Source organism: Carassius gibelio, chromosome B8, assembly GCF_023724105.1.
Source record: "Carassius gibelio isolate Cgi1373 ecotype wild population from Czech Republic chromosome B8, carGib1.2-hapl.c, whole genome shotgun sequence".
NCBI lineage: Eukaryota > Metazoa > Chordata > Actinopteri > Cypriniformes > Cyprinidae > Carassius > Carassius gibelio.
The window spans coordinates 26,486,944-26,512,812 of NC_068403.1; the positions used below are offsets into that span (position 1 = coordinate 26,486,944).

The 25,869-nt window shown below is 38.2% G+C and overlaps 1 protein-coding gene across 9 annotated transcripts in view; it reads left to right on the forward strand.

Annotated features, from left to right (window-relative positions):
* Positions 1–25,869, forward strand: part of prdm16 (PR domain containing 16) — a 211,896-nt gene that overhangs the window by 79,138 nt on the left and 106,889 nt on the right. The gene's annotated exons all lie outside the window — the stretch shown is intronic.

Genomic DNA, 25,869 nt, shown 5'->3' on the forward strand with positions numbered 1-25,869 from the left:
GTAAAATCTATTGGATCAAGTTATTGGAACCAGTTTATGCCCTTGCAAGTACATGTCTGTCTCCATCTTTAACTCTCATAGCTCATTCTCGTTTATCACTGGCGTGAGTCCTGAAGTCTCCTGAGCACAGTGGCATCTCGGGGAAGATAAGAATAGGGTGGAAGCTGGGATGGAGGGGCACATTAAAAGATCTCTTTTTCTCCACTGTCATCTTTCAACTTGATTAGCACTTGAAGATGTAAATCCAAAATCCAACTGTCTGTCATGCTGTCCCGTCAAAAGCTGCCTGAAAGGAGGAATAGAGGAGAAGTGGTTGAGAGAGGCCCAGCCTCAAGTGGCTGGTCAGGCCCGGCTTGTCAGGGTCGTCCTTGAGTTTGCCTGAGCGAGGGGGTTCCCAGGGAGATGGAGTCTGCTCGCAGACACACAGGGATTAACTTTTCACATGGCTGGGGGTCCGTGCCTCAAAAGAGCTGACAAGCAAACAGCTTTATTAAAAAACCCAGAAGAAGAGAGGCTGAACAGGAGGGAGAGGGAGAATTCTTCACATGACGGTCCTGAGAGAGGATTTCGGCTCAACGGTGGCCCTGCGCTAGCTTTCTTTCATTCTGCCTTTTTTTCAGTGTAGTCGGTGTACGTAGTGTGTGAAGCAGGTGGTCAAGTAAAAGAAAAAAGTGTAATCAGTTAAAAATAATAATAACAATAATATAAAGTACAATAAAAATAATGTATAATAATAACAATATATATTTAAAAAATAATTCCTTCTTATTAATACAATACATTATGCCCTACTTTTTAAATATTTATTTGATATATTTAAAACATTTGTATGGTAAAAAATTATTAAATATGTGTGTACGGGGAGATACGTAACACTTTAGGGAAAAAGAAAAATGTAGAAAAAATTACTAGTACACTTTTATTACACTTTACAGCCATTTCCTAAAAAAACTACACACTTCAGTGTGTTTTTCAAAATACAGCCAAAACATAAAAAAATAAAAATAAAAAATGAATGAATAAGATAAATGAATAAGAATAAAAAATAAAAACATAAATAAAGTAAATTCAGTTAGGCAAGCTCTGATTTATTCAAAGACGACGGATTCCCTCCATAAACAATCAGCCCAGCAGCTGTAGACGGATTGTTTTGACTCCATGTGATAGTAGATCAGGAAATCAAGTCTGTTTACGACAGGCACTTAATATGCCCCGTGGCCCAGAGCGGGACAGGGAGGTCAGTGTGTAGGTAGAGTATAGCCTTTCACTGCAACGGACAGATAACTCTACCTATCTCTGTTCTAACATAACCACAAACCTGACTGCTTTTCAGACACTAGTTACAGGTCGAGCACATGTACGCTAGTTTGGTTTTGAAAACAATTCAAGTTATATTTGATTAAATGCATCCTAAAATATATGCAAAACACAATCTACATGTTGCATAGAACATAAATTTTTTTTTTTTTTTTTTTTTTTTTTACAAAAGGTACAAAAGCTGTCACTGGAGTGGTACTGGAGTTACATAATCAGATTACTGTTTAAATAGTAACTAGTGAAGTATTGCATTACTTTAAAATTTAATTTTTATTTTTTGTTATAATAAATAAATAAATAAATAAATAAGCCAAGGTGACAAAAAGAAACAAAAGTTATGCAATGCATTACTTTCCATAAAAAGTATCTGAGTAATTGAATTAGTTACTTTTGTATGGAATAATGTATGATTGTATTGCATTACTTTTAAAAGTAAGTTTCCCCAACACTGCTGGTACCTTTTCAAAATACACACCTTTGTACCTTATCTGCACATTTATGGTGCATATAAGTACCTTAAGGTTACACATTAGCACTTAAAGTGTAGATATTATATATAAATGGTACATTTTAGGAGCTTTTGAAAAAAGTACTTTTGTAGCTTTTTTTTTAGAGTTACTCTGATCACACACTGCAATAATGTTATAAACATTGTAAATCTAGCTTTTTTATATTCTCTTTTTTTTTCATTGACATTGTAACACAAAAGTGTGTGTTATGTTCCTTCGATATTGAATTAGTAAAAATGTTAACACATTTGTGAGGGTGTTTTTAATACAATGACTGAGAGAGCCACAGTAACTTCTCTCTGAATGCTGTTACTTTTTCGTTTTTGATTTTTTTTTTCTCTGATAATGCAAATTCATCCAGTTACCCAACTATGACGACTTGTATGTATTATGTATTATACGATGAAATGTATTTTCCCCCCATTTATTTCATTTCTTGCTTGGAGAAACAAATGGGATATTACCTCAATCTTGTTCATAATTTCCAACCTATGAGACTGCTGCCTGATGATTACACAATCATATTGTTCTAATTAGACTGACTCCCCTTGAAAGCCATTGTATAATTTGGCCGCTGGTGTGGATGGGAAGGATTTGGTGAAATGCTATAGGTTTCTTGTGACGCCCTGGTGAAGTTCTTAAGAATCTATGGTTGCATGCTTGTTGGACAGTCATAGCACACCTTTCATAGTCTCCTCTGCCACGGCCATCACATTTCAAGATAAAACCCTCTCAGTCTTCCGTCCGGTCACTGTATCCCGCGCAGGGCGGCCATGCACGGCTCCTGAATCCTCTCGCAGAAAGCTGATCTTCTCATGGCCGGCAAGCCACATGAGCAACAATAGCAACAATCTGCTTTTTCTTTCCTCAATGCACTTTCTCTGCTTTTCAGTGTTAGGGGATGTTACTTTTAAATTTAAATTGATGCATTTAACAGACACTTTTATCCAAAGCGACTTACAGTGCATTTAGGCTATCAATTTTTACCTATCATGTGTTTTCCGGGGCAATCGAACCCCCAACCTTGCGCTTGAAGCTACAGGAACACTTTCTAATATTTTTTTTTTTTTTTTTTACAGGAACGTTGTCATACTTATAAAAATTAAATACTTTACTAAAGAATAAAATACCATGATAAGGAACTGAAAAACAATTCTATAGCCATAGAATAATTCTACTTTGAAATTTGTGTTCCATTTCGGAATGTCTGTTTTTGTTTGGTCTGTGTGGCTCCGCCCACAGCCAATTTAACCAATAGGATTGCCCCAGGTTGCCAGATGGTGAAAAACATATAACAGCATACTACAGCCATGGAAGCCAGCAAATGAACTGGGTTTGAGATCACAGACTCTATCCGACCTAAAAAGCCACATGAACCATGAACCGAGATAATATAAGATGTATAAAACAACGTTCAGTGTAAAGCCATCTTTCCACTGTCAGTTGCGCTCATTCCTGTTGCTTGTTCTCAATCTGGCAACCTTTCAGAGCACAGAGTCTGAGGAAGATCACATTAAATAAAAATCTCAAGGGGGTTTGAACAAACACCACATTACTTTAGTAGTCTCTTGAAAACGTGCTGGTGTCTTTAATATCTCACCCTGTCATGTAGTTCTCTGGGTTTGTCTGGGTCTCTCCATCTGCTTCTGGCTGTTTAACAGAACTCAATACCACGTCCTCTGACCTGCATTTAAAGGCTTTGTGGTTTCCTAGTAAAAACCAACCCCTGAAAAACGACATCGACAAAAAAACTGCGATTCTGTCCCGCACGCTGCTACTCTTGCTCTGACATTGTGGCATCGCTTGTGGTCTGGATTTCTTCAAATTGTCTTTTTTCCCAGGAGCAAGGCTTACCAACTGTTTGAAGCGCAATTCAAATCTGTTTCCCTATGAACTCTTAGCACTTAACCTAGCGAAGAAAGGCCTTGATTGCTTTAATAACAATACGGCGGCCTGGGAAGTGAGAAGTGCTGGAGAGGCCCTACAGAGGAGCATATTAACACACATAAGGAGGAAATCTGCTCTGGGGAGGTTGATTAGGGTCACAATGAAGTGTCAGAGAGAGAGAGAAAAAGAGATATACAAATACCTGAGAAAATAGATTGAGCAAGCTGTAATTAGAAAGCAGACATGCACACACACAGACACACACACACACACACACACACACACACACACACTTGTACCTTTCCTTCTTTCTCCATCTGCAACAAAAAAGTGGTTATCAGCTATTGTGCTTGAAGATCTAGACTTTTGCACAATGTACCAATATTGTTCTTGAAATGCTGCATTGAGTCAAAAGTAAGTATTGGTTTTGAAATAACTCTTGAAATCTGATCGTTTTATGCTCTCAGCAGCCAATAATTAGCATAAAATAAATCGTGATCACTGCAAGTTAGCGTACGTAATGTCTAGATCATATTTTGTAAGTTTATTCACTTCATGTTTTTGGAGGATGAGGGCACGTCTTGCAACCTGTCCATGTTGGCATCTGGTTCTGACAGGAGACAGATTGAAACACTGACTTTAAATGCATGACATAAATTGAAAATAATCTTGGACCTAATATAAAACAAACAAAAATATTACATCATAAATGCTGTATTTCTTTAATATCATGAATATTATATTAGTATATGTATATAAGTAATAAAAGCATTGACAACTTTTTCCAAATCCTTAAAAAATGCTTAGAAATTGAATATATAAAATGTAATTAATTATTATTATTATTATTATTATTTTACAGCAGTTAATTTGTTTAACTAAGCACAGCTCAAAGTTAAGAATAACATCATGGAATAACATGCAAATTTGTTATTTGAACTCAACAGATTGAAAATTCTAATACGCATCCTATTTTAGCTATGCACGATTTTACATTCAGTTTAATTTTATTCTTTGCCATTCAGCATAATAAAAAAAGTAACTATTATTCTTTTGCTGCTATAAGAGTAGACCTAGAGTCCAGCCTGCCAGTCGAGAAGCACTGCTCTATGATCTCTAGCTCACACACGCACACAACACACACACACACACACATACAGACACACACTCACATATTTTCAGTGAAACACAGGCTTATGAAAAGCAGCAGGGATTGTTCTTGAATTAGGAAAGTCAGGGGCACCTAAATAGGGTCTGAGAAGTAAAAGGGAAATGGGGGGTCAGGCCTGGATTGTGCTTGAATTAGCCAGACTATTCAGGTCCCCCTGAAAAGCTTCTGGGCTCTTTCTACACAAGCAAATTGGGAGGAAATCTGGCTATTGTCACGTGTTTTGAAGTGGCTGGGGCTTTAGCGAGGTGCTTACCTACAGATGAAAGTTGAGACAATGGAGCTGCACGGTGCAGGACTGGAGAGAGAGAGAGAGAGAGAGAGACAGAGAGAGAGAGAGAGAGAGAGAGAGAGAGAGAGGGAGAGGGAGAGCTCTGGAGAACAGGTTTTCAGGAGGAGGGGACGGCTTTAAAATGATGGCTTTGGCATCTTACATGCAGCTAAAGAAGGAATGAACTTAGAACTTCAGTAGTTTTAATCAAAGTGAATGTCTTATTTTAACTTTAAGATTTTACTATATGTAATATTAGTTCTGAAGTTCAAAACGTCTCACACATTTAAGAAAAAAAAAGTTGTTGGAAAATAATTTTATTTCACTATGCTACATTCATTCTTATTTTGTGTAGAATATATCTTTGTCAGAATACTAATTAATATACTCTAATAAAAATCTGAAAAAGATAGGGCACAATGTACTGTGTTAATATGAAGGAATGCTTTTTGTACCTATTTATGTTTTTGTTTTTACAAGTATTGCACCTTTTTTTTATTTGATTTGATTTTTTATTACACTTTATTGCATTGTGTCTTAGAGTTCATTCAGAATGTCCCCAAAATGTATACATAATGTCCTGGCATTTACATTTTTCATTGTGTGTGTGCAGTGAACTACAGCTTTGAAAAGTAGAACATATTATTAAAAGTGTTTAATAATTTAGCTGTCTCTGTTTTTAGGAAGTAAAACATGTTGTTTTCGGTGTTGCTTGCTTGTAGCATTTCGTGTAATTCTGAAACTTCGTGTGAACAAAAGCTAGCATGATGACTGAAATCTACACTACGAATGTAGCCAGTATTGCTGTGTCTCAGAGAATAAAAAGACAGGATGCAAAGGTGCTGTTATATTTTGCTTCAGATTATAGTCTCTGTGAGTTGGTTGAAAACCTTCTGTTCTTTGAAGAGGAGTTTGTCATGAAACTATACCCATCTATACCAGCGGGGCTTAAAGCAAAGTCATATTCCTTTAGTTTTATTACTTTCTTGACCTGGGTTTTGTGTTCCGAATACCATCACATGAGGATAGTTACTCACTTGTTTCACTGTTTTACTCTTGAGGGACATTTGTCCGTGAGTAAAAGTGTCTTATGTGTCTGTTAGTGGTGAGTTGTGTCCAGGCCGTGGCCCCTCACCTCTCCCCTCCTGAGGCAGCCCGTGTTTTTCGTCACCGCCCATACCCTCTTCCTCTCTTTACACCCCTGAGGTCTTCCGGAGCCTTCCTCAACATTCTGCCCATGTCCGCACTCTCATTAATCAACGTCAAGCTTCATCTGGAGGACAAGGCCAGTATTCTGTGCGCTGCCCCCTCAGACGCTCATACATCTCATTGTTCTGATTCACATGGGCAAAGAAACGGCCAAGAGTCCGTCATGAAAGGGATGAGACTGAGAAAGAAAGAAGAGGAGGCATTTCTGCATCTCTCTCGCTCTTGTTCCCTCCCCTCAGTGCTCTCTCTATCTGTCTCTCTGTTCATTTTCTGCTAGTGTATGGGAAGAGACGGCCATTTTCAAAAATACATTTAGGTCAGTCTACAGTTGCCATTTGTTTGTTGTATGTGTAAAAACAACAACAACAACAAAACCTTTAACAATGAAAAGCATTGAATAAATATTTTTAATTCAGAAACTATTTATTAATTTATTTATTCATTCATTCTTTCGTTTGACCGTTCGATTGTTCATTCGTTCATTCATTTGTTCAGTGGTTAAAGAAGATTCCTTCTTTATATATATATATATATATATATATATATATATATGTGTGTGTGTGTGTGTGTGTGTGTGTGTGTGTGTGTGAAACTAAATGCACCATATTATTTAAATTCTTGGCCATGACTTTTTTTTTTAGATAGATAGATAGATCTATCTATCGCTCGATCATACTATCATATTATCGTATAAAATTTCAACCCTGTTACCTTGATTTTAGATATAGATTTTAGAATGAAAAAAAAATATATATAAAGAAAGAATATAATTTTTTCACAATCTTGAGCACAATACTTCAAATTAAAGAAATCAAATTAATCTGTTAAATTTCCATTCCTGATACAATCAACCCTGTTACCTTAATTAGATTTGCATAATGTATTAGTATTTTTAATGTATTAGTATTTGGTCTTAAACAAATTATTTGCCTTATGGAATGTTTTTTATAAAAATATAATGCACAAAAAAAAAAAAAAAAAAAATCTTCTCATGGAACTTGAAAAGGCACCGGTTTCATAAAATGACCCATTTACAGAAATGAAAAACAGCTATTGAGAGGATGAGAAAAAAGAGGAGGAAGAGAGAGAGAGAGAGAAAGAGAGAGAGGAAAACATAGAGAGAGAGGCGACGTGTATGCCACTCTTTGTCCTGTGTTCATTGTCCGTTGTTTGTCATTAACCTTTGCTGTAGCTCCCGGATGGAGCTGCCACTTTTTATACAAAGACAGCACTTTTTTTTTACCACCCTGGGAAAAAAGCATTTAATCATGTCTAGTGGGAGAAAACTCAAACATTTTTGAAAGGTTTTATGCTGATGCAGAAAGTTTTGACAGACAACAGAGCGCAAAGATCTGAGCAGACACCGTCGGTGGTTTGAATGAGCCAAACGGAAAATAATTTGGGCCAGCAAACCTGCCCGTTTCTCTTTCTCTCCATCTACCTTCCCGCCCTTTCTCCGTGCTGTCACAGTGTCCTGTCCGTCAAAAATAAGCCCTTTAGCTCCTCGCTCACGATCCTGCTTCTGAACGGGGTTTGATACGGGAAACACAGGATCCTGAATTTAAAAAGGCTGTGTCTGGCTGAGTTCACGTTTGTCTGCAGCTGTAGGTGTCAGTCGATGTTGGTGTTATTATGCATGTCTCTGTCAAAATGCGAGCATAGGAAGATGACAGACGTGAGAGACAGCACAAGAGCGTGCGACCCAGATGACTGATGACCCCCCCTCCGGGTCCCGTCAGCCCTGTTACTCCAGCCGGTCACATGCCGCATTCTGTGACTGTTCACCAATGGACCTCTGTCCCTGACACCGAGAAGCAATCAGTCTTTTCATCTGTGCACTCTCACTTTTACACACATACAGTTCCTCTAGGCACTTACCGGCTGGACATTGGGGTGGGGGCAAATTACATTGCCAATCAATCTTCTCCACCGACTTGATGAAATCTGTCTAAACTTTCGCTCTTTAACTAACCCTCTGAGGTCTATTAAGAATGCCTGGCGTAAACTGGACAAACAACAGCTGAGATTAAAAGCCATTCGCTTCTGCTAGAGGTGCTTGAGAAGTGGTTTCTTTGGGAGAACGAGCAAGGCTGTTGGGTTCAACAGTAAGATGTAGAAAAAAATGCTGGTAGTAGTAGCTGGTGGTTAAGACGTTTTTTTTGTATTTGTTGTTTTCTCAGCAGTGCCACCTATTTTCGGTTGGCTTTCTTCAAGCTGTCTGACTTCAAACGTGAACATTAGTGGTCTTTGCTAAAGAAAGCAAAAATATTTGGTACTGATTTTGAAGGTGTTGTTTTTACAGTGTGATTACTCATATATACTGAGTTTGACTGAACCCTTTAACCCAGAGCAACAACGTTCTACCATACGTGATCAAAGAGTGAAAATTGTCTATTTCTTTTACTCCAAAGAATCTATAAAAAGAAAATATGCTGTCATGTGGTGTTGATATAAATGTAGCCATTTTGTTACTACGTATATTTTTTAAATGATTGCTTATTACTTATAAAGGACAAGCAGTGCCACCAATAAAGATACATTTTTTCGAAGAAAGGCGAGAGATAGAAAGAGATCTTTGTGAGGACCCTCCTCTCTGCGCTTTTGGCTTAATCTTGAGTTATTTTCTCAGTGAAAAGAGGGCAAAAATACCATGACGGTCGCAGAGCAAATTTCCCAATGCCCATACACGGTATTAAGATGTCTCTGATCCACAGTGGCCCGCTGATCTCCCCTGTTGTCTTCTTCTCGCGCTCTTGTCTGGGACGGTGGCCAAGTGCCACCGAGGACACCGGGCCTAATAAATCATCCCTATTTCAACATCTGCAAGGCCCAAAGGCTACCCCTGACCACGACGAGCTCTTCTCCTTCTCACCGGGAGACTCCTCAGGGATGACAAACCCAGCATTGTCTCAGCTCCAGTGAAGAGGAGGCTCTCTTCTTCTCAACCCGTTTGACAAAAGGCGTCTGAAGGCCAGCTTTAGCCTGCCAGCCCAGATAGCTGGCTCTCAGCAGGAAAGACTTCTCCCTCTCTTTATCTCTCTCGCCATCCTTCGCCCTCTCTCTCGCTCCCGTCTTTTAATACTCTCCTCCCGCGGAGGTCAGCGGCTAGGCCTAGTCCTTTCATTCCCACTGCACTCTCAGGAGAATATAAAGACATCAAGTGCGGAGGAGGGGAAAGAAGCCAAAATTGGCAGAAAGAGATATTAGACATGGCTGTCACCGCTATTCTGTGGCCACTTTTCATGCGAAGTGTCGTAAGACGAAGAAGGGAGGGGGGGGTAGATAAATAAACAGCATGGCGGAAAAGTTGGATCTGGGGCTTGTCGCATTATTCATTTTCAAAAATGGGCCAAAAGGGGATGAAAAAATCCTTAACGATGCCAATTACGTAGAAGAAAGGGAGAAGAAATCAATTCGTAGTGTTTCGACATTGTATACTTGAGAACTAAGCTATTCATTGGCTTTTAGTGGGCTGCTTCAAGCCAGCATGAGGTCTGATGTGATTATTTGTGTGTGTGGCTGGGAGAGTGCATTTTTTACTGATACTAAATGCGAGTATAAAATAACTAGTTTGGTTAAAAGGCTTTCAAGTATGCTCTTCTACCTTTGCATTTCAGAGATCATTTTGATATGGATATGCATCATCTTGATATGCTGCATTGGCCCACTGTCTTCCACCTCAAAACATTTGGATTTCCAATTAACCCAAGAGGAATTGTGAATTTCCTGCTGGCAGACAGGCCTTGATGTCTTAATCTTCAGCATGTCAGTTCCATGAAAGGCGGCATTTGACAGTGGCTCACAGCATTGAACATACCCCCAAAAGACACCCAGCGACTCTAAAGAGGGTCAGGCCAAGCGGGCACATCGCAAGACCCAACTGTCTCTTCTGTGCAAAAGCAGCATATAGTAACAACATGTGTATTGTCTGTCTGGAGCTGCCTCAGAGTCCCAGGGCTCCTCGGGGGGCTGTAGAGCACAGGAGATCACTGTGACTTGTTAGCCTTGGCTGGCAGACATGTGGACAGAGTGTTGTTCTTGGATAGAACAAAGAACAGCATATAGCAGTATTAAATTTGCCAGCAACAGCCACAACATATATGATAATGACAGTAAACTGTCCACAGCTTCAATACAACCTGATAGTTTTTGAAAAATAAGTTGGTGAAGCATATGCATTAACAGACAAGATTCATTTAAGCCCTGATAAAAAATGTTAAGCTACTCATAATCACACAGTAGTCAACTTAGTAGGTACCCTGTAATTTAGCTAACTTACAGCTACCCTTTAACCCTTATGAAAATTAACTATGGTTTAAAAAAAAAAAAAAAAAAAATAAACAATGGTAACCACAAATTAACCATGCTACACTAACCATTATAATGTTGTTTGGAGTTAAAATGCAATGCTTTGTCAGGAAACTCTATATGGCGCAGGCTGATGGATCCTTAACACAAACTGGTGATATTCAACATATAGTGTTAAACTAACGGACGCAAGCTGATTGGTTCATGATGTATCTGCAGCCAATTAGCTTCCTGATCTACATTTAAATGCCTGGTTAGCATTCACTAGAGCAGTCTGCAGCACACTTTCAGTGTTCCTCTGAAGCCCTCCACCTCCCCAGCTCCACCTGTATAGATCTACTACAAGTTATTGTATTTGCTGTTCGTGCAAATACTCACAGAGTATTTCATGATAGAACTGTGGTTATACAATTGGTATTCAATAACCCCCCCCCCCCCCCCCCAACAAATAAATCAATCTACAAGTGCAGCAGTCATGGTTAGTTTGGATAAAACAAATATACTTTTTTTGTACTTGTCATTTAATCAGATTTATAATGTACATAAAACAAAGTGTTACTCTATGGCGCTTCACTATTTGGCTGAAATACACAAAATAATGCATTGTTTGGCTCACCCGTTGTTGGGCTGGTGCCATCTTTGCTTACCCTTTTTTGTGTCACTACTTTTAGATAGAAAGAAATTGTTTTTTAAAGATAGTGTGCTCTGGTAAGCTACAAGCTATTTATTAGATAAGCTATTATATATTTACTCCGTAGGTAAACTACCATTTAAAGAAGTGAACTACACCACAAGCTACTAACTAAAATATGAACCAAATGACTCAAAAACATTTGCAGCAATGTCAGGCTGTCTAGCTACTGCCATCCTAGTGCAAACTGTATTTAAGTTATTAGCAATCAGTCATTTTATTTAGAAAGTAAGAGTTTTTCTACAGAACAAACTATACTCATAATCAGCTGTTTAGCTAAGTTTCTGTTACAGTGCTGCCACTTTGTTGTTAAGTTATTAGTACCACTTCTTTTAATTAACTACTACACAGCACATACTGTATATAGCGTTGTATAATGAAGTACAGAACAACACTAGCTAGGTGTATTCTCTGAAGAAGCTATTTGGATATCTACAGTACACATTTTTACCAATGAGCAGATGCTTATGCAAAAAGTTCGGAGAAAAAAAAATAGCAAGAGAGAGAGAGTATATTTATGTGAGTTAAAGAGAGAGAGACTAAATGTCACTCAACATTGTGAGGCCACTTCCATGGGAAACACTGAGCTCATGCCCTATCGCTCCTATAATGGACACTTTGAGGGGATGGGCTACTCTGGTAGGTCCCAGGGCCCTGATAAACCAGAATTCCTGTCTGGATGCAAACCCAAACAACATTAGTGGCCACACCGCTGCCTCGCTCCCCCCAGCCCTGCCCTGGCATTGAGCAGAGGCAGATTCCTCTGTCTCTCCCATCAGCACTACAGCACTTATCTCTAGATAGTCGACAGCGATAACACTCTTAACAACAGCTATGTGCCACCATGACACATTAGAGGGGTCTGAAGCTTTGACATGTCAGCCCCACCCCTACTTTAGCCTGGTCCAACATTAACACTGAAAAAGAAACACTGCTCATTTGGCAGAAGACCTTAGCTGTTCTCCTCGCTTGTTATTTCACGAATCACACCGTAAAGTCTAATGCTCGCCACAAGAGCATGTCATCGTTACTTACTCAAGGCCATGGTGAGATCTGTGTTTTCTCATACCAGGTACGGATGAGTTCTCACTCAGCACTGCCAGCTCGCAGCATCCCGCCACCGGCCACATCCATAAAAGCTTAGGGCCCATGAAGCAACATGGCTTAGCAAGCCATGCGAAACGTGTTGCCTTTTCCTTTTCATAGCCCTCATTTTCATTCCTTTCTCTTTTTTGATGTTTTGCTTCAGTGTGGGTGTAGATTTAAAAACAGTGAGAGAGAAAAAATGGCCTGAGTTGCTTTTGCAAACAATTTTCCTGCTGATTAATCTACTTACATAACTAACGGAAAATTCCAGTAAAGTGCAAATGAGTCCTCTGCACAATCTGATTTTGCTGTAGCCTGGAATTGAACTGCTGGTTTTGTCTGGTCAGAGGAGAACTGACCCCCCAACTGAGCCTGGTTTCTCCCAAGGTTTTTTCTCCATTCTGTCACCGATGGAGTTTCGGTTCCTTGCCGCTGTCGCCTCTGGCTTGCTTAGTTGGGGACATTTAATATCCAGCAATATCGTTGACTTGATTGCACAGATACTATTTAAATTGAACTGAGCTAGATGATGACATAATTGAATTCAATGATAAACTGCATGTGACTGAAAATGTATTGTTTACTATTGACACTATTCTCCTATTTAATACTTAAAGGTCCCATTTTTCACACTTTTTTGAAGCTTTGATTGTGTTCACAGTGTGTTTACAGTTCTATAAAGTCCCTCCTTCAGAAATACGTAAAGAGTTCTGATTGGGCCAGCGGTTCCTGTGTTGTGATTCGACAGCAGCTGAGCGTGTGCTGCCCTCCTGGAAATGCGATTGGTCTAGTTTTGAGAAGCAATCGGGCAGGAGCGTGTGCTGGAGATGTGCTTATAATCAAAGGAGCATTTTTAATGACGAGATGCGCATGAAAATCGCATTCGTTTTTTTTGCACAGCCCTAACATCTAGTTAACAAAGCTAAACAGCAATAAGTTACAGAAACTGTTAAACGCACCAACTTAAATAAGAAAATACACTTGGTCCATAAACAACCTTCTCCGGACAAAGAAGGAATTGCTCCATCTTTCAAGAATAATCTTTGTGCGAATCTGGGATTAAACTGATTGAGATTGAGAAAGCTGTCCTCAGCTAAATGTGCTGCACATAGTTTTACATGTTGATTATAATTTAACAAAGCTGATTGGACTCCGAGATGAAAATAACAGCGTTTCGACGACATGGCGACAAACACAAACACAGCTCTTCCTCTTCTCCGTGGGAGCGCAATAAGACCACGTCCCCTTTTTGTGAATTCATGTCGGCGGAGGTTAGTCAAAAACTGTCCTAGTTACGTCATTACTGCAGGAACTAGAGGGATGTAGCCCAAGCGGGTCGTTCGTTGTAGGCAAATTCTGTTAAATCAAATATCTCGCTTGGCATTGAACTTTGAGCTTTAGAATTTTACAGTTATCATTTATACTCTAACAACAACAACATTACACACTAACTAAAGTTTAAAACATGGGAACATGAAGAACGGGACCTTTAATAAGTAGCTTTGTCAAAAATATGTATTGTTAAAAAAAACTATATAAATAAAGGTGACTTGATATGACTTAAGATGGTTTGTACCCTCATAAAATGATCATTGAACATAAATGATGACGAGACCATTATAAACCATAGGTCAAGCCGATTCTCGCCAACAGCGTCCATAGTAACAACTTAATATTATCACCCATATTAGAAAAAAGGCAATCATGGTCTCGGAGGGGGGGTTCGGTAATTAGATCCGCCTCTTGCTGGGTGTCAAGTCATCTTAGATATTTTTAATATTCCTCTGAGAGTTTGTCCCCGGCAGATAAACCAGTAATCACCTTGCTCAGGGGTTGATAGGGCTGTTTTGTGTTATCTAGCGGCTAATAAAATCATTTGCGATGAGCCGAAGTTCACGCTCAGAGACGCGGCGGCAGACGACACCTGTCATTAGAGCAGATGTCAGATTAGGAAAGTCGTCCTCTCCATATTAGGGAGTAGACGTGCTCTTTGAAGTAATGGCAATGATGACGCTGCAGCAATGTTTATTGATGATTAATATTATCCTAGCATAAGGTCAAGTTTTCTTTTTCTTCCGTTATGATCCCTAAACTGTATAAACACTATTCCTAATAATAGTAAAAAGTTGTGAAATTTACAAGAAAGTTTCTTCTCTTCCAAGAAGGCATAACTATACACATCTTTTCTAGAAAAAAAAAAAAAAAAACTAAACAAATTGACTAGACTTTTGAAGTCCCTTTTGACATCCCTAAACGCTGTCCTTTAGCACTCTTCCGTATTGATTTTTCTGCAGAGGAAAAAGGAGAGCGAGTCAAGGCCAGTCATAAAGAGTGTCCAAGGATGTTCCCAACATCACGCGATACGCCTCAGACATCTCATCTTTCAGCTAATCTTTGTGGTTAAAGTAAACAGCGCGCTGTGAATCATGGGATTGCAATGTGCGGGAACAGACTAATCAATTTCATTAGCTGCATCAATCATCGCTGGTTGACATTTATTGTGGTGGTGATGGGTTGATCTGGTGGACTCGGGGACAGGCGGCTAGAGTGATAAATGTTGCTATCTCTGGAAAGAGAGGATAAATAGACTGGAGTCTTTGTGGGAAAGAAGAGTTGGCAAGCTGGGGAAATTAATACATCCATCCGTACTACTATTGCATTTACAGTATATAAAGTCATCAATTCTCTGATGACCATTAGCTCATTTACAGAATCAAGTGGATAAAACTACTTTTTTCATTCAGACTACTTATTCATAATTATATTGTGTATACCTTCGAAGGCAATGTGACAAAACACCCCCCAAAAATGGGGAACCATTCTCACTGTTAGCTACAGTAGTTGGTTATTAGGATGCCTATTATTAACACATTATTAACACATTGGCTGTATATTAAAAATGCATTACAATTATTATTATTGCTTATAAAGCACATATTCTACATGGCCATATTCTACATGTATAATCCTATCCAATGCCTAAACTTAACAACTACATCGCTAACTATTAATAAGCAGCAAACTAGGAGTTTATTGAGGCAAAAGTTACAGTCAATAGTTTGTTAGAAATAATTGGACCTTAAAATATAGTGTGACCACTTACTGTAAAATAAAAAGTGTAATATCTCGGCCACTAGTGTCACCAAACAGAATTGCACAAAAATGTGATTGTTTTCAAAGAGACTTCCTTAACATACTTCTTGTCTGTCATTGGTTTGGCAAACAGGTAGTCCCGCCTCCAACTCAAACCATTGGTCGAGACAATGGTGCTGCATCAGTAAGTTTAAATTTGGAAAAAGTGCTGAAGGTAATGGCATTCCAATCTGCAAACATTCATTGTTTTTTTTATGTCACTGTACGCCAGGGTTGTTTCTTCAGATTAAGGCTTTCCATCCCATCTAGCAGTCCAAAATTACTGAAATGTTTCACTCGACTGGGATCGCTGGCAGTGGATGAATACAACACTGCCTGTGTGAACTTTGTCCCTCATCAACCACACTGGTAGAGGAAATATCTTGTTTGTGATCCCTCCCCTGTATCTCCAGACGGTATCTCTTGGCCGCAGCCTTAGATTTCACTCTTTGAATTTTTTAGTGGTCAATGCGACGACTAATCTGATTTGGACGCCTCTCAAGCCAGGAGGGTAAACGGTTCTCTAGCTACAGTTCATTTGACGCGCACAGCCGTGTTTTGTGTTGCCTGAGCGTGGAGAGCTAAAATGATACAAATTCTTATCCTGCAATTATAATTGTTAGAGTCGTGTTATTCTTGGTGAATTTACTCATTCAAGCATTGCTTCAATTATCATCAGGGGTAATTGTTTTCCACTCAGCTCCAACTGATGGGCAAAAGCAGTTCTTGATGCCTGGGTTGATAACGAGTTGAGACTTGTTTTGTTTATTACGCTGTTCGCTTATGAATAATGAAACTTTGACTTTCACAGCAGATACGTCAGATATTAAATGAACTCAGTGTTTTTATAATTGGCCATTGCAAGGAAATGAACATGCACATTGCACTTTATATATTGGGAAAGAAAGAAAGAAAGAAAGAAAGAAAGAAAGAAAGAAAGAAAGAAAGAAAGAAAGAAAAAGCATTATCCCATTCGTAGGTTCCTTTTTTTCTCCATATATTAAATTACAAAAAGGGGGAAATAATACAAATGTAATAATGCACTATCCCAACCAAAATTATATTTTTTCTTTGTATATTATTTACGAATTGAGGGTAAAAAATAAAATAAATAAAAAACGCTTTAATATTTAAATGTAGTACAATTTATAATAATAATAATAATAATAATAATAATAATAATAATAATAATAATAATTATTATTATTATTATTATTATTATTATTATTTGATTTTAAGAAACATAAATTAAATAATTCAGTTTTGATTAGTGTATTTGTTTAAGCTCCTGGATTGTATTTATTTATTTATTCATTTATTTATCTTTGATAGTTTATGGTTATTTCTTTTTTTTTTTTTTTTTTTTTACTGAACCTGTCCAAAATTTGTCCAAAAAAGGCAGTAATGTTGTTGTCTCTCTTTTAAAGCAAGTTTGCAATATCATTAAACACTAAGTAGGCACACACTAGATTTCGAAAGGTTTAAAGGAGCCCCTAAAACAAATTGTCTCCAATTTTGATCATCAACCATAAAGTCAACCGAAACTGTTAAACTGTAAAACCATTAAATCTGCACAAAAGACTTCAGACTTCATGAAGTGTTCCCTTTACCAACTGACTTTAACGTCAAGGGAAGGTCACATCACGCTACGCTACAGACATGCCAAACTCCACTTCATCACCCTCCTGCTTTTACAGCACATCTTGAAGCTGGCTTGTTTTCATCAAGAGAACGAAGTGCAGCCAAAAATGATCATGTCGTCATAATTGTATCACACGTCCATAAATACATGTTGCAAAGTCGTAAAAAGATTCACTGTCTCTTTGGAAAATGTTGGTTTCCATTTGCTGCACAGAACTGCATAGTATATGACCCACCAGTGGTAGCAATGAATTAGATTGTCCAAATATGTGGCATGTAATGGAGAGTCCACAGAGCGGAGTGGTTAGCATGTGTGTGTTTAGACACAAACGGCTGCCTCATAAAATCTGTGTTTTGATTGGCGGAATGATTCGCTGTGATTATGATGAGACAGATTTAGTGATCCCCACACCCACGTTTCTCACTCAAACATCATTCTTCTTGTCCTTTGTCTTTTAATGTGCTATCACCAGTAAAAACACTATGCAAAAGAATACTAAGACAACACAAAACATCACATTTAACTTCTGTAATGTGACATGTTTCCTAAAACAAAAGGCGATATTTGATTGGAAATAGTGTTGGGCGGGAATTCATTTCATCATTATGAAAACACACACACACAAAGATGGATGGGACTAAAATGTGTTTTGCTCAGTGTTATTAAAACCAATGTTAAAACCTAACAATAAGTTTCTGTTTGTTAACTATAATTATTGCATTACATTAACTACTAATGAGCAATACATTGCTTCAGTATTTATTAATTATTACTTAATAAACACAGCTGTCAATTTTTTGTTCATTTTAGCTCATGTCAATTATAATTAACATTAATTGATAAACTTTTGATTTTAATAATCTTTTAGTAAATGATGGAATCAACCTTAAGCAAGATAAATACTTCAGAAGTATTTTTCATTGTTCGTTTATGTCAACTAATATAGTAAATTAATGTTCACAAATGGAACCTTATTGTGAAGTGTTATGGCTAAACAACTGAAAATAATTGAAATAGAGATGAAATAAAATATAAATAAATATACAATTTAAATACTGAAATAAAATATTAACATTAGATTAATCTAGTGAAATATGAACTCATAGGAAATATGAAAATACTAATAAATAAATATTAATAAGTATTAAAATGACATAAAAAAAATAATACCAAAATAACACTGTGATAGAATTGGTTAATATAATATTTATAATATTTATTTAATATTTTCTTTTAATATTTTATTTAAGTAATTTCAAGTACAATAAACCATTTCAAATGTATTATTATTATTATTATTATTATTATTATTATTATTATTATTATTATTATTAAAATTGGACTTACACTGAAAAAAATAAAATAAAATAAAATAAAATAAAATAAAATAAAATCCACAGTTCAAACTATGGGTAAATTTGGAAATATTTATTATAGCGTTTAAGCAAGCATGTTTGCCTTATTCAAAGGTGAGCTCAGCTCTTATTCTGACATCAGCTCTAACATGAGCAGGCGCGACCAGCCAACACACATCAGACATTTATTTATCTAGGAAAGAAATCCCATCAGTGACTTATTTAGCATTTCTCTGGGCCAGAGGGTGTCAGACGGGACTGACCCCAGCATCAACCCCAAAGCAAAGAAAGCCGTCGTTTGTGCCCCTCGACCCACATATATATGCACTTATGCAACTCACAAGAGACTTTTGACTTTAATGTTTGGCAGGACTCAGCCTGCCCTCCGCATTCATATTTGGAGAGCCGCAGTCCGGATGTCAGAGTGACTTCTCCTAACCTCTCTCCTTTTCCTCCATCCATATGTCAAACTCTGGAAGAGTGAAACTTAAACAGAAGACTGGAAAACTTGTTCTCCTGAGCGCTGAGCTAATGCAACCACACCGTGCTCCTCCAGACATCTCAGATGACGTCTCACTTCATATTATTTTTCTTCTTCGAAGCTCCAACATGAATATGCAGCAAATATTTAGAGGGCATTTATTTTAGAGGGGTAAATGGAATGGTATTTTCCCTTCATTATGTCTGTCATCATGTGGCGATTTCCCTCGGGCTCGCCTTCAGACTGCACATGATGAATAATCTCATCATGCAAGTATGTTTCTATATGCATTTTTATACTCCTGCTTTGAATTAAGAGCCGCTATTGATCTTCCACAGACACCAGAGAAGCACTTTCATCCAGAAGCACATTGCCCAGTCTGACTCGACACAATATTGATAGATCCTCAATATTTACATTCTGCACGTATTGACGAAGCAGTATCGCTTCTCAGACACTCAATCATAATGCTGGCAACGACATAAATAAACGCATTTATAAAATTACATATTCTCGAGGTGCATAGCAATGCTAAAAATTGTGCAGGCATGTCAAATGCTTTTGAGAATCGTCACCTTTGACGCAGCAGTAATCAAATAGACATATCATTTGATTTCTTCGAACATATTTTTGAATGTCTTGCTGTCATTGCTGTTATGCGAATGGAAGGCCGTTGAGGAATCAGCAGTCAGTGGTGTCCTTTACTCCTCCCTGATTATTATCTTCCCAAATGACTTGTCAATAAACTCTGTCTACACCATCAGTTATCTATATCGCTCTATCAATATGAGCTGCACTGAAGGAGCAAATGAATAATGTCATCATGAATATAGCCCTTCCAATACATTTCAGACAAGCATTAGGGTTTTATGTGTGTGCATGTGTGTGTATGTTTATATATATATATATATATATACGTTTTTTAATGAAAATAAATTAATTAATTCATTAATAATGCAACAGTAAATTAAGTCCACATCAAGAGTGACACGAGACTTCTAGATCACCAATAGTGTATATATTGTTGCGTCCTCTACATGATTCAGAAACATTTATCTCTTTGGTTGTTCATGTATTCTTCAGTTATTTCTGTCGTATCACACATTCATATACTCGTATCACACATTCATATAGGCTGGACAAACAACAGTCCCAGTGCCAAAAACATACATATCACTTATGAAAGGTTAGCGTGACCTTCCACACAAAAGTCTGGAGTGTTTGTTCTTTAAATCTGTCATTGTGTTCCACCCTCTATCTCTCTCCGCACCCACCGCATCGCGTCCCAAACGCCAGCGCTCCTGTTAGCTCTAGCCGTGTGATAAGTGTTAAACAAACTCACTTTCTGTGGCTCTCTCCCTTCTCACCTTTGTGCTCGCACAATGGGAATTTGACATTCCTTTAGTCATCCGTTTCACCGCCCGCCGTGTCTTTCTCACATGCACTGACAGGACAGGAGATGTTGATAAGGGTATAATAGAGAATCAAACAATGCTAAGCTGGGAGCGATTATTTTTAATTACCCACGGTGGAGCGTTCACTATCAGTGCGCTTTTAATGTTTGCCTTGGCCAACAACAACAAAAAAAATAAAAAAAAACTGCAAGCCATGAGCTTATTAAACCCGTGATATATGGTTTATCAGATTGTTGCTGGCTTCCTGGTATTTACAGCCCAAGTGTTTTTATTTCTTTAGAGTTTTTCGATGACAACTCCTTGATGAAAAATGGTTCGTGCAGTGAAAACATAGGCCCATGTGGATATCTTTTGGTTAAGGCCCAGAATAATGTTTGGCCCAGTCTGTTCTGTAAAAGTTAAATGCTAACTGACATGCAATCTTGTGCCACGCTTTGATTCACATGCAACCGATGGAGCACGAGTCATTACAAACACTTGCCAATCTTGGAGCTTTGTGTTTTTGGGAAACATTTAGGAAACCCACTGAAAAAAAAAAAAAAAAAAAAAAATGCCTCTTACGGACATTTTTGCAAAACTCCAAAAACTTCTTATGAATCCGTCCATAGATTTTCCAAACTGGATGTTCTACGCAGGGCTGTGGTCTAAAAATCGACCTATATCTACATTTCACTGGAGTTTCTAGCTGAAATGAACACTAGTGGACCCACAACTTGGTCCCACTTTGTATTAAGTCACCTTAACTACTAAGTACTTCCATCAAAAATTAAGTGCAATGTATTTATTGTGCTCATATTATATTGCAAAACAATTTTGCTGATACTGAGGTGGGATATGGGATTAGGAAATGGTTTGGTTGTTTGGGTAGGCTGAATGGTTGGTTTACGGTGTAAACAGTGTAATTATACGTGTACAGAAAGTACAGATATTAATATTTTCATGCAGGTATTTTAAAAAATATAAATGCATGTATGTTCACAATACATTCATTTCAGTGTAAGTACATTTTAATGTGTGCATCAGATAACCAGCTGACTTTTCTAACATAGTAAACTTGCTCGGTAGCACACCTTGTACAGCATTGCACTTGCAATGCAGAGTGCTCTTGTATGAGTCAAAAGAGCCCAAAGACTTTAAAAGCAAGCTAAAACAGCATGGAAATGGCATTTTATTTAACATGTTCTTTAGCTAACACTGTAGGTTAGGTTTAGGCTCGAGTTCAGTGTTTGAGGTATGGTATTTTCAAACCAGGTAGAGAATTAACCTCTCAGTGCCTCTCACTGAAAATATATTTACGAACTGTCGTGATATGTGAAACAACTAACATAATAAAACATTGCCAGATCTATAGTCATGTTTCAGAGAAATTAAATGTTTTAAGAGCCAACTTTTAGACAAATCAATTTGAAAATGTGAGTAACATGCAAGAAGCACCATGATATCATATACTTTTCTCAAGTGAGGGTTGCATTTAGGAGACCAGACAGCCTTGAACAGAGTGATTTAGATACGCATGCACGGTCTCAGTAATTAATCGGCTTTATTATGTTTGACATCATGGTTTTGTTCTGCTTCAGACTGGAACAATGAGGTCCAGAATGCAAAAAAATACAATTCTTCAACCACTGCAGTCAAATCTCAAATGCAGGTTTTCATCCGCCGCAAACTGAGCGACGACGGCCGCTTCCGCATTAATTGACAAGACCAATAACAATCATGCATTTACATATCTAAATTCTACACGCTCACCAAAACGAGAGAGCTCTCTCAATAACTGTGAGGCAAAACCTTCACTCTGTGGCTTTCTCGGTGTGGTGGGCTGAGCCAACAGGATGTCACTCACTCGGTTCAAAAGGCCTTGAGGTTGGTCTCTGCTGGTTCTTTTTGGAAACTTGCGGCTTTCGACATCCATAACCATCTATTGGCCGCACTGCTATATTGCCTCACAGAATCCAGACTTGAGGGGAATTGTTTTTGGCAACGCTCTCTGAAATTTTCCCACTGCAAAGCCCTTAAAATGTGCTTGCTTTACTCCATACCCCCAACGTCAAGCTGGGAGACAAACTGCCTCATTGCCCGCCAAGAATCTCTAATTGCAATTACAGCGAAGTCCAATTAGCTTTTGACAACGATGCATTGTTGATCCAGGCCGTCTTCAAACTTGTGCTTTGGGTGTCACACAAAGCGCATGGAAATCCAGTCTGTGAGGCGAAGCACTGTTTTCCTTGTCCGTCGTATGTCTATTAGGGCAGCTGTGCTGGAAAATGTTGCAGCGAGCTTGTTTTCTTTTGTTCAGTCTGTGTGTCAGTATAAATAGGGCTGAGGTTGAGAAGAAGAAGTCCTGATGGTGCCTGCTAACAAAGGTGGGCTTATAACGGTAATAACAGCACACACTTACTCTCTGGTGCTAATTCGCTCGCGTTGAATCAGCACAGGTGGTTGCGCTTTCATCAAGCACGGCCTGCTCGTATTTATTTTTACAGTTCTCCTCCATAGTGCCTCTGTTTTCGGACACTTTCGAGCACTGTCAGCGAGACACGCTAATCACTAGAGCTTCACAGCGCTTTTCATTTACATAAGAAACCCTGACAAACTTGTGTAAGCAAACAGGGAAGCTTGTGAGAGCGCCAATTGTGCATTTTACGTCTGTTTGGGAAAAGCGTTCTCACTCTCACGCCTCTCTATCTGTGGCACAAATTGTCCTGTCGCCAAAGAAGAAAAAAAAAAAAACGGGGAGAAAAGTTAAAATGATTCTGACGTGTCATAAATCACACCAGCACTTGTGGCAAATCATTTTTTCCAACCCTCTAATTAATACATTATTTATTTGCTTGACGCACACAGACATACACGTGACTGTAAGTCATTTATATGGCTGAGTGCTGAAGCATGTGTACATAATCACACACACACACACACACACACACACACATGTTTCATTTAGGACATATATGATAGACTATTAGACTATAAAACTAATAAAAGCACTAAAATAACTAAATTATAATTATTATTATTTTGGTGTGTGTGTGTGTGTATGTATGTTATTAGCTAAATCTGATATTTATTTATCTATTGATTTATATTATTTTGCAGATCAGGATTTTCTCAGAAGGGTTTTGTCAGATTTACTGTAACTAATTTCAGGTTTATTTCCGTGTTTTTTTTTTTTTTTTTTCATTGGCAAATTGATTTTAATTTATTCATTTATTTACTTTCTGTGCACATTTATTTTCTGTGCACATATACTGCATTGACCTGTGCTCATATATTTCCAATACACACACATCTGACAATAAAAGTTGAATATGCAGTTATTTCAGTGTGTGTTTGACGTAGGTTTGGGTTTGTTTTAGAACTTTTGGATCGTTTTTTATTATTATTATTGTTTTAGTTACATTATTAATTTCCTCTGAATTCTAAATTTTTAACACTTTAGAACTATAAAAGGAAAAACTCTATTATCCGCTTCCTTAGAGCAAATGTACAGTACAGCATTGGTCTGCCAGCAAACTGCCAAGTAATTATACTACACACACTCATAAGTCTGTGTGTGTGTGTGTGTGTGTGTGTGTGTGTGTGTGTGTGTGTGTGTGTGCTTTGCGTGGGCTGATGAATGCATGTGATTGCACACACTGGTATGTGCTCGTGCATATGAGTGAGTTTATTGCTTTCACATGCTGCGGTGCAGAAAATGAAAGACATGAATGAAAAAAAAAACATAATAAATATATAAATGAGGAATATGTAGATACTGGGTTGGGCTTCTTGTTTAAAATGTGTCATGTGAACACAGCAGAAGCGTAAGGTTGTTTTGGAAACGTGCTGCTCTGACATAGCTGCAGGATTGAATTATGGATGTAAGTAGTTTAAGTAGACTTGTTTGAGTATTTGTGATGTAATTGCTTCCACTCGGGCGGCTTGGATACATTGACAGCCTAATTTAGAGAACCACAGTTTTTGGGCAGTCTGCAGAGCTGTCAATCAAACCCCGATAAAGGCGGTGCGGACTGTAGAGGGGATTCTGTAAAAGAGTCACTTATTCTGTTTGCTTTTCCACCTCGGTGACTCACTCTCTCACCTTTGCAATCACATCCACCTCATTCACTTACAGATGGAACGTGCAAAATCAAGTTTTACTCTATATTACAGAGAGTTTCTGTGTTCAGAAAAGAACCAGATTGGGAGTAAAAGGCCTGACAGTCGTACAGTTTGTTTTGCCAACACTAGCATTGTGCTCAAGGGCATCACACTTGAACCAGATCATCAATCTGTTTTCTCCCAGTAATCAAATATTTACCATATATAATCATGTTAACAGAGCTGAAAATGTAAGCTATACCTTGTAATAAAATATCAAAAAATCTCCGTCAACATGAAAACGCAAACGCATGCTATGAAGCACTGTCAAGAGCACGCCAGACCAACAGGTGGCGATATAATCTCAACTGTAAAGCCATTTTGGCCAATCAGAAGCCTGCAAAAGTTTCCAGTAGACAGTGATAACCATAGACAGTAAAAGAAATGGACACAGCGACCCCATTGGAACTCAATTGAGACAAGTGAAGCTCATTTTTTGCGTTTTTTAGCACTTCCGTTTCTGACGCGCAGACTCAAACTAAGCTTGATGACGTCAGCAACCTGTCTGACAGATGTAAATCTTCTAGTAGCTGTGCGTGAAAACTGCCATCGTTAATCTTACAGAGACGGCGAGCTTGAGCGGGTTTGTCGTGAGTGAGCAGGAGTAAGTATTCTGATTAATTATTTTGTATAGTATTTTAAAATGTAACGCCAGTCAGTTATTCGCTGTCAAAGTGACGCCAAAATGAATGGGAGGTCAATGGGATGCTAACGCAAGTGAAGTTCTGCTACAAGATGGCGGCACGCGGCTGACTTCAACTTCCGGTCGACTTCCTTGCCCCCTGGTGATAACAGCGCAGGCTCTGACGCCAAAAGCCAAAAACTATGCTTTCGCTGTCTACACGATAACTTTGCAACCAGAGTTTTTGAAAATCCTCACCCTGACAGGCGTTTTCAAAAATGTTCAGTTTCAGGGACCTGGTGCTGCATTTGCATGCGGACGAATGGCCAAACCGCACAGAAAAAGCTGCGCTAACCCAGTTCGTGTGGACAGGGCCTCAATGGCAGGAAGTGTCATAATATACTGTAATGCACCCTAGTATGTATGTATATATGTATGTATGCATGCTTTCATGTGTGTATGGATACTTTCTGTTGAAAACTGTAGAAAAATTTTATTTTAGCAGACAAGCATTTTTTTTTAAATAACTTTTAACCATGACATATAGATATTAAACCAAAAATGGCACACTTTTTACAGAAAAAGCATGAGATGATACTACTGTAAACTTCACAACAGTCCTTCTGTCTACTCGTG